Source organism: Chenopodium album, chromosome 15 (assembly GCF_948465745.1).
Source record: "Chenopodium album chromosome 15, dcCheAlbu1.1, whole genome shotgun sequence".
Taxonomy (NCBI): domain Eukaryota; kingdom Viridiplantae; phylum Streptophyta; class Magnoliopsida; order Caryophyllales; family Amaranthaceae; genus Chenopodium; species Chenopodium album.
In genome coordinates this window covers 19,422,873-19,431,908 of record NC_137848.1, presented here as the reverse complement: position 1 = coordinate 19,431,908, position 9,036 = coordinate 19,422,873, and the positions used below count along the sequence as shown (strand labels likewise).

The following is a 9,036-nucleotide window of genomic DNA, read 5'->3' as shown; positions in this document are numbered from 1 at the left end:
CGAAAAATTTTCATCAAGGGGCACAGGGAAGCATGATTTACAATTCATTGGAACGTATTTTTGGATTTTTTTATTTTTGATTTTTTTTGTATTTTTTCATATAGGAAAGCAATAAAACTATACTAGAAAGCAATAAAATCTAGTCTAAGAAAGCATTAAAAACTAAACTAAGCACACCAAAGAAAATAAAAAGAAAGGGAAAGAAAGAGTACCTATATATACAAGAAATCCCCCCCAAGCTAAATCGGACAATGTCCTCATTGGCTCAAAGGGAAGCTAGTAATCCAAGTGACTACCCCTCATCATCAAACTCGTATCCACCACCATCCCAAACATTGCAATGCATCACCTTGGTACAATTTTGGACAAAAAAGAAACAAAGTGTTGGTAAGAGAAGTGGCAAAAACGAGTCAGGTTCACTATTTTTCTCATAACTTTTTTTATAAAAATGATAATGGCGTGATTCCAATTGCATTGGAAATTAGACTTGAATAGTTTTCCAATGATAGGTCACACGCAAAATTTCGTTAAGAAACGCAAAAGTTATGGCTGTTTGAAGTTGGCCAGTTTTGCTGCCGCGGTCTCGCGCCCGACCGGGCGAGCGTGGCCCGACCGGGCCCGTCTCTAGAGTCCGAACTGGCGTCTTTTCATTACTTTTTTTTTTTTTTTGACAACGGTCTTGCCTTTGGCCTCGATTTTCTTCGTTTTTCCACAAGATTGAGTATCTATCACCCGATCGGGTGAGACTTTCACCACACGCTCAATTTCTGCAATTTGTTCCTCTTTCTCTACTTGTTTATCCTTAAACCCGAACCCTACACAATTTAGAGCTCTTTCTATAGCATCCACATCATCTTTCCAAGTACTAGCTTTTCCTGCGGAAGATGCAACACAAGATACCGCCTCCAAGGGATCTCTAACGAGAGCTTGGGGCTTATTAGAAAAATTATTTACATCAACCACACCAACACTATAACACTTTTCCTCTAACATGGGGCTTTTAGGGACATTATTCAAATTAAAAGTAATATTATCATCCCCTACACATAATGTAAGTTTACCACTTTTCACATCTATTATTACCCCTGCAGTATGAAGAAATGGTCTACCCAAAATAATCGGAATTTGCAAATCTTCCTTCATATCAAGAACAACAAAATCAACAGGTATATAAAATTTACCAACTCTAACAGGAACATCCTCTAAAATACCTAAAGGATATTTAACAGAACGGTCAGCCATTTGCAGAGTAATATTGGTAGATTTTAATTTACCTATATTTAATTTAGAACTCACAGATAATGGCATAACACTTACACTAGCACCCAAATCACATAAAGCTTTATCAATCATCAGATTACCAATATGACATGGAATAGAAAAACTACCCGGATCTTTTAGTTTAGGTGGAGATTTATTCTGTAAAATAGCACTACATTCTGCAGTAAAAGCAACTGTCTCTACCTCACTAATAAATCTTTTTCTAGTTAAAATTTCTTTCATAAATTTAGAATATGCAGGAACTTAAGTAATTAATTCTGTAAAAGGAACCGTTACCTGCAAATTCTTCACAATCTCCAGAAACTTACTAAATTTCTTATCCAACTTACTCTTTAAATGCCTATTAGGGAATGGAAGTTTGATAACTGGTTTCCGTACATCTCCACTCTTGTCCTGGAGTTTACCCTGCAAATAATTATCAGAAATATTAGTGCTACCCTGGAGCCCTGCAGGGCTAGTAACAACATCATTTGGTATAACGGAATCAGGATTAGCAATTTTTGTTATAACAGGTTCATCATCTTTGGGCATAGGAGGCCCATCATAGTGTGAACCACTCCTCAGGGTAATTGCATTCGCATATTCTGTAGGTTGTACTGGCTGTGATGGTAGGGCTCCCTGCTGGCGAGTTTGCAAAGTAGAGCAAATTTGCGCAATCTGAGTATCTATCATTTTATTATGTGCTATCAATGAGTCAATTTGCGCATCTCTACTCTGCATCTGCTTCTGCATAGTACCTAACATCGTTTTGATTTCTGATAGGTCAGAATCAAATGGAGGAGTAACAACCTGTTGTGGTCTCTGATGTGGAGGTTGGTAGTACCTCTGCTGTGGTTGTTGTACCTGTGGTGGGGGGTTAGGCACATTCGTACTATTGTACGACATATTTTGGTTATTTTTCGACCCTGCATTGTAGGTGTTAGAGTATGGACTAATTTGCTTATATGCCTGAAAAGCATTAACCTTCTCAAGTGAGCTCCTACAATTCTGCGCCCAATGACCTACAAGACCACAATTTTCACAAAATATTATAGGGTTAGTACCAATAGCAGAAACATTAGCAACGGAAGATGAATTAGAATTATTAATATTGTCTAATTTCTGGCTAATAGAAGACAACTGTGCTTGCAAAGAGGATATAGAATCGACTTGATGTTTTCCCTTATTTGCAAATCCTCTGGGATTCCCATATTGGGAATTATGAATAGCCATCTCTTCGACAACATTGCTCGATATATTCACATCCAAATTCATAAATCTTCCGTTAGCTGCAGAGTCCAAAATCATTCTTGAATTATATCCAAGCCCATTGTAGAAAGCTTGGATTATCTGCCACTGTTCTAGTTTATGATGGGGACATTCTCTCTGCAAATCCTTAAATCTTTCCCAAGCTTCATATAAAGATTCATCCGCTTCTTGGGAAAAATTTAGGATTGAACTCCTTAACAAAGCTGTCCTCTCTGCAGGATAATATTTATTATAGAAATTCAAAACAAGAGTATCCCAGTCAGTAATACCAAGTGCAGTTCTATTCAATCCATTATACCATAATTTAGCCTTACCACACAAAGAAAAAGGAAAAAGAATCTCCCTGATTTAGTCTTGTGTGACCCCAGCTTGTCTAATGGTGTTGCAATATTGACAGAAATCTGCAATATGAAGATTTGGGTCTTCACCCTTAGCTCCGCTAAATTGCTTTCTTTCAATCATAGTAATAAACTGGGGTTTGATCTCGAATTGCACTCCCTCGAGATTTGGTGTAGGAGAAAGATGTGGAAAATTCGTCAGGGACGGCTGCGAATAATCGCTAAGCTTGCGAGGTGGAGGTGGTGGCGGTGGATTCATGCTTGATTCCTGATCTGTACTAAACAAACAAATATGAGAAACTATCTCAAAGAACTTGCGTTCTCTGAGACGAGAAAAAAATAAAATAAAATAAAAATAAAAATAATAATCTAGACTACAAAAATAATCAGAAGTAAAAATAAAACCGTTTCCCCGACAACGGCGCCAAAATTTTGACAGGCTAAAGTCGTATCACCTAATCAAAAGTAATTACCTAAGTCCTCTAGCTAAAGTAGATAGGGAAGTAGGGTCGAATCCACAGGGAAACTGGTCTTTCTATTCCTAATTAATTATTATAATCCAAATTATTAAAGTAACCAATATTTGTTGTGATTATAAACTATACTACGAAGATTATGAGTAAAGAGAATAATTAAGGAAGAAATCAATAATAATAAAGCCTAGGGCATAGGTTCACTAATAAACAATATTCCAGGGTAAAACACAATAATCAATCATCAATGCATTAATTAATCAGATCATAAAGGGCTTTCGCTACGTATTACAATCACATAATTAATTTACCGGTATTAAATCTCATCTTTCGAATCTCGACCTAACCATTTATAAATTAATCTGCCTATTGAAACTAAGCCTAAACATCAATTCTCATCTCTCGAATCTCGAATCAATATTGCTAAACTCATACAATTAAACCTGGCCAAATCTAATTGCATAGCATATAAACAATCAATAGGAAATCAATTAAGCATTAATGATCAACAATCATAAAATTACCCTTTCATATTATTTATTAGATCCCCAAAAACCCTAGAAGGAAAACTACTCAGACATAATTAAAATTAAGCAAAACATAATAATTAAACAAGACATGAAAGAAAAATAGAATGAATAAAATACTGAGATTAATTAAGAGAGAAATCGTACCAAGACGGCGGAATTACAATAGAGTTGAGGAACAAGAAAGAGAATAAAAGTCTAGAGAGAGAAAGTTGAGTAGAGAGAAGGAAGAGAATAAAAACTAGAGTAAGAGAATTATGAAGAAGTCTCCAAATTTTGTCTCCTAAAATTGCATTAATACTAAGCAAGAAGATTTCCGCTAAAACAAAAGTAAAACGGAAAACTAAACTCCCTAAAGAAAACACGCGCCCGGTCGGGCAGTGGCTCGCTCTACCGGGCCCGCCTTTTCCTCTTCAAATGTCTTCTCGCGCCCGGCCGGGCAGTGGCTCGCCCGACCGGGCCCGCCTCCCTTGCCTTAGATATCTTCTCGCGCCCGGTCGGGCGCGTGATCCGGGCGCGGGTCCCTACAAGGTATTGCTCCGCCCCGCCCGGCCGGGCGCGCCTTCGGGCGGAGCTCTAGTGGTCCGGGCGAGGCTTCTTGGGCCTCGAGGCTCTTCCTTGGGCTCACCAACTTGGCCCAAACGCCTCATATCTCCAAAACTGAGCCCTTAGTCACCGATTTGCTACCTCCAATCGGTCTTGGGCTATCGAACGTGGTCGCGGTCTTTCAATACTTGTAGATGCTCCTCGAAAAACCCGGGAAAATGCTCCACGTACGCAAATTCCTACAAAACTCAAGCAAAACTACCAAAGCACTGGAAAACACAAATTAGTAATAAAAGTGGCTTGTAGGAGCCAAAAACACTACTAATTACGACCAAGGGACGGGGATAAATATATATATATAATGAACACATCAGTGTAGACACCAAATTTTGATCCCCTATTTTTATACCTTTTTTTTTTACGGTTTTTTCACCATATACCATTGAGTTTTTACTTAATTCACCATATACCACCAAAAACTTTCTAATTCACTATATACCATTGAGTTCCTGTGCAATACCACAAAATACCTTTTTTGGTAACTGCCGTTAGCCTGTCGTTAGCTTGCCGTTTGGGGTATTATACTATTTCACCATATACCCGTGTTTATAAAGTTATTTCACCATATACTATTAAATTAAAAGATATTTCACTATATACCCAGAAATTACAACGGTTATTTTTTTTTTAAAAAAAAAATTGGTCGTTGACAGTTACAACGGATAGTTTATGTATATAAACATAATACTTGAGGGATTGAAGAAACACTTCATCCTTCTAAAAGCATTTTCAAAGATGTCAACACACTCGAAATCATCATCGTCATCTTACGAATATGCATATGCCAAACAAAGCTTGTACATGTGGGAAGAAATTTGCCACAAGGAGCTGTGATTCGGCAAAATATCCATAAAATTTATACTATAAGTGTGATATATGAGAGAAATTTCGATGGTGCAAGGGTAATGCCGAGCAAATGTCCGTTTGGGTTATGAATTTCAAAGTAGGGGAAGTATAGACACACAATGTCATATAGATGAGAGTATGTTGAAGGAGCTCAAGAAAAGAGTAGTGAAACAGGAAAAAATAGTAGATGCAATAATTAAAATAGCCGTTGCAAATTCTAGGTATATGGTGAAATATCTTTTAATTTAATGGAATATGGTAAAATAACTTTATAAACATGGTGTAGACACCCAAATGTGTCTCTCCAAAACCAAACCCAGTGGTGAGTACCTTTCACGTCATTTGATTATCGAACGAGGTGAAAGTGTGAAAAGTCTAATGATGAGGATGTTTTTATTAAAATATCTCTTCTTTCTGTTTTTGAAAATATTTCTTTTCTTACCCTATATATGAAAAACGTGCATTCCAGTTTAGTTTGGTCCATGATATGGGTCCAATAATAGTGTGGTTGGATGGGGCTTGAAAAAACCTACGATATATTATAAGCCCAATTCCGATGAATAATGAGGAAGTTATGGCCAAAATACTAAACTAGGCTCAAACCGGATTTTATCTACGGCCCAATGATCATGTGGAGGGTCCAAAGGTTTAATTCTATTCCTAAACTAATTAGGATTTATTAGAAGCTTCCATAAGTTTCTAAAAGATCTTAATTATCCTTTTTGAAAAGATAACATCAAAGAGTTTGAAATTGAATAAAAACTTTCCTTTTTTAAGTCTTAATTTTATTCGAATTTAAAGATGTTCAAAGACAGTCAGATATTATTTTCGTGCCTCATAATTTTTATCCAAATCTTATATGTTTGGATAGATCTTGATATTATCTTTCCAATGATATATTATAATATTAATTTTGAGTTATAACGAAAAAGATATGAAAGGAATACGAAACTCTATCTAAAACTGACACCGTCCCACTATTTCGGCCATATATTTTTAGATACAAAATATTTTAATCTGATTTTAATTGGATTGGAAAGTAGACTTCAATAGCTTTCCAACGACATATTATATGCCTTATTTGGACTTCTGGATCAAAAGTTATGATAAAAACAAAATTCGCAAAAACTGATGACCGACGAGTTTTATTTCGATTCGAATCCAGATTCTTTTCTTATTATTCGACTCTCTTTTTTCCTATAAATAGAGGTCATATCTTTCCTTTTTTCAATCATCTACAATCAACAAATCATCTCTCTATTTCTCTCTCTAAAGCTAGAAGCTTTCCTTCTCTCTCTATTCTTTTTCTAAACCTTCCCTCAAACACAATTCCTCATACATTGGTTCTAGACACACCTAGCCAAGTTCGAAGTTGCCTTCGCCCTAGACGTGAAAGGTTATAATTTCTGAGGGTTTGGTCCCAAATTCCTATTTCAATTATTTAATTTAATTGTTTTATTTATACTTTTCCTTGAAGTTACTAACGCGTGTATTTTGTTATTAGAAAGAGGTACGAGGCATCAAATTATGTAGTCTTATTGCTCTATTCTTGTAGAAAGCATGTTTATTATTTATTCATTTCTAGCATCATGTTAGGATGTTATTATTTCTTTCTAGTATCATGTTTATGGTGCTTCCTATGTTTTCTAATATCATATCAATATCATGTTAGTATCAGTGACATGCTAGGATTTGTTATTAATCTTGCTAGTATCATGCCTAGGATCTTGCTATTATTATGCTGTAGCGTTATTATGATTATTTTTATAATTATGATTATTATGATTGATTATTATGTTGCTTGATGTTTATTATTGTTGTTATTGCTTGATCACGCCTTTTATGCATGTTTAAAGGGAATTTGTACTTGTAATCACGCTTAATAAGATAATTAATAATCTTGTTTAGGTTAATATGACTATAATTCAAGTGATCGCCAATAATAGTTTTATTTGTGCATTAATATTCAACCAACATAGATAAACAGGTTTAGGGTTAACCTATTGGTTGCATGTTAGTCAGAAAGCGCACATGAATACGAGAAGAATAAAGTAGAGGCCTATTATTAGGGCAGGTTCAATCTCTTTTAGGTTGGATTTGTACCTTCATCCCCGAACACCAGTCATGGTTCCAGGCCTATTGGAGTTGATGATCTCATGGATCGTTAAGGGGTGTAACCTTCACCCTTTGAACGGTTTACAAGTTCCTAAAACTTGTTGGCGACTCTTTTACTCTAGCTTCCTTCCCTTTGGACGCCACCATGCTTAAGTGTATGATCACAGTGGGGCTCAAGTATGGGATGGCTTGAAATATTCCCTACACATGGTTATATGGTGAATTAGTAAAATACCCCAAACGACAGACTAACGACAGTTATACAAAAATGTATTTTGTGGTATTTCACAGGAACTCAGTGGTACATGGTGCATTAGAAAGTTTTTTGTGGTATATGGTGAATTAAGTTAAAACTCAGTGGTATATGGTGAAAATTCCGTTTTTTTTTATTTTCAATCAACTAATAAATTTTGCATGATTTCATAATTATAATAACAAATTTAATTATGCTAACAACAACCGTAATAATTAGAGATGAATGCAAGTGATGTTTATTTATAATTTCGGACTACACAAAACTCTTACAATTTGTACTTCTAATTTACGAATAAAACACAATGTTAAGTTGAAGCACAACTCGAACCTTGTACACTCCGTGCCGGAAACTTTGAGTCGTCATTTATTCATGATTATGAAAATCATTAACGCCATTAGTAGCACTACTAATGCCATAATCAAAGCTAAATATAAATTTAGCACTCGAAAATGCTTGTCGAACGGAGATGGAGCTTGACGGTTTTGGTTGCCGGGATCCATGGAAACCGAAGATGAAAAGGTAAGGGGTGTATTTTTGGGTAGATAAGGGGGTGAATGGTGATTTCGGATAAGGGAAATCTCCCTTTTATAGGGAGTAAATCTTATCTGTATTTTTATCATATCCCAATCGTGTGATCTTTTAGTCTAATAATAGTAATAAGATTATCTTTTAAAAATAAAATAAAAACAATGTTGTTACCACTAACATATGTAACAATTATTCCGTTTGACATATCATGGTCAAGAGTATCAAATATTGACCCTCTAATCTGTACAATTTTAAAACCGTGACCGTATCTATATTATCACTTTCTAACCCCGGATAAAGTTTAGCACTACTGATTTCATGTATCCTATTGTTATTATTATTCTAATATTTTCAATCACCTTTTAATACATAATTATAATAATAAAAAAAAGAGTAAAATAATAATAAAATAACAATGACTAAGAAACAAAGATGCATGAAAATGTGCATGCATACAATTACCAAAGCTAAAAGTCATGGCTCCCCCCCCCCCAACTTTTTTTTTTATTTTTTTTATTTTTTTTTACTTTAATTTTTTTAATCTTTCACTCATAAAATGTCTTTTTATTAAATGGAACTTTGTGATTAACGTGTACTACTACTCCATTTTTCATCTTCTTCCTTCCTTTCAAATCCTCACCAAAACACCATTACAACTATACCTTCATGACTCATCTTTTCTCTGTTCCATACACTCAGAAATAACAAGTGTAAGTATGCATGCTATTTCTCTTCCTGGTTATTGCAATGATGACAATATTTGACAGTGAAAGAGTGACTCTAAGCAAAGATACCTCTGCCATTACTACTCATTTGAT

General features: G+C 35.2%; 1 non-coding gene across 1 annotated transcript; it reads left to right on the top strand.

Annotated features, from left to right (window-relative positions):
- Positions 1-2,623: 2,623 nt before the first annotated feature.
- On the top strand, positions 2,624-2,730 carry LOC145583573 (small nucleolar RNA R71). The gene has a single exon (XR_014100208.1). It is a non-coding gene; the product is annotated as a small nucleolar RNA R71 (small nucleolar RNA).
- Positions 2,731-9,036: the final 6,306 nt, after the last annotated feature.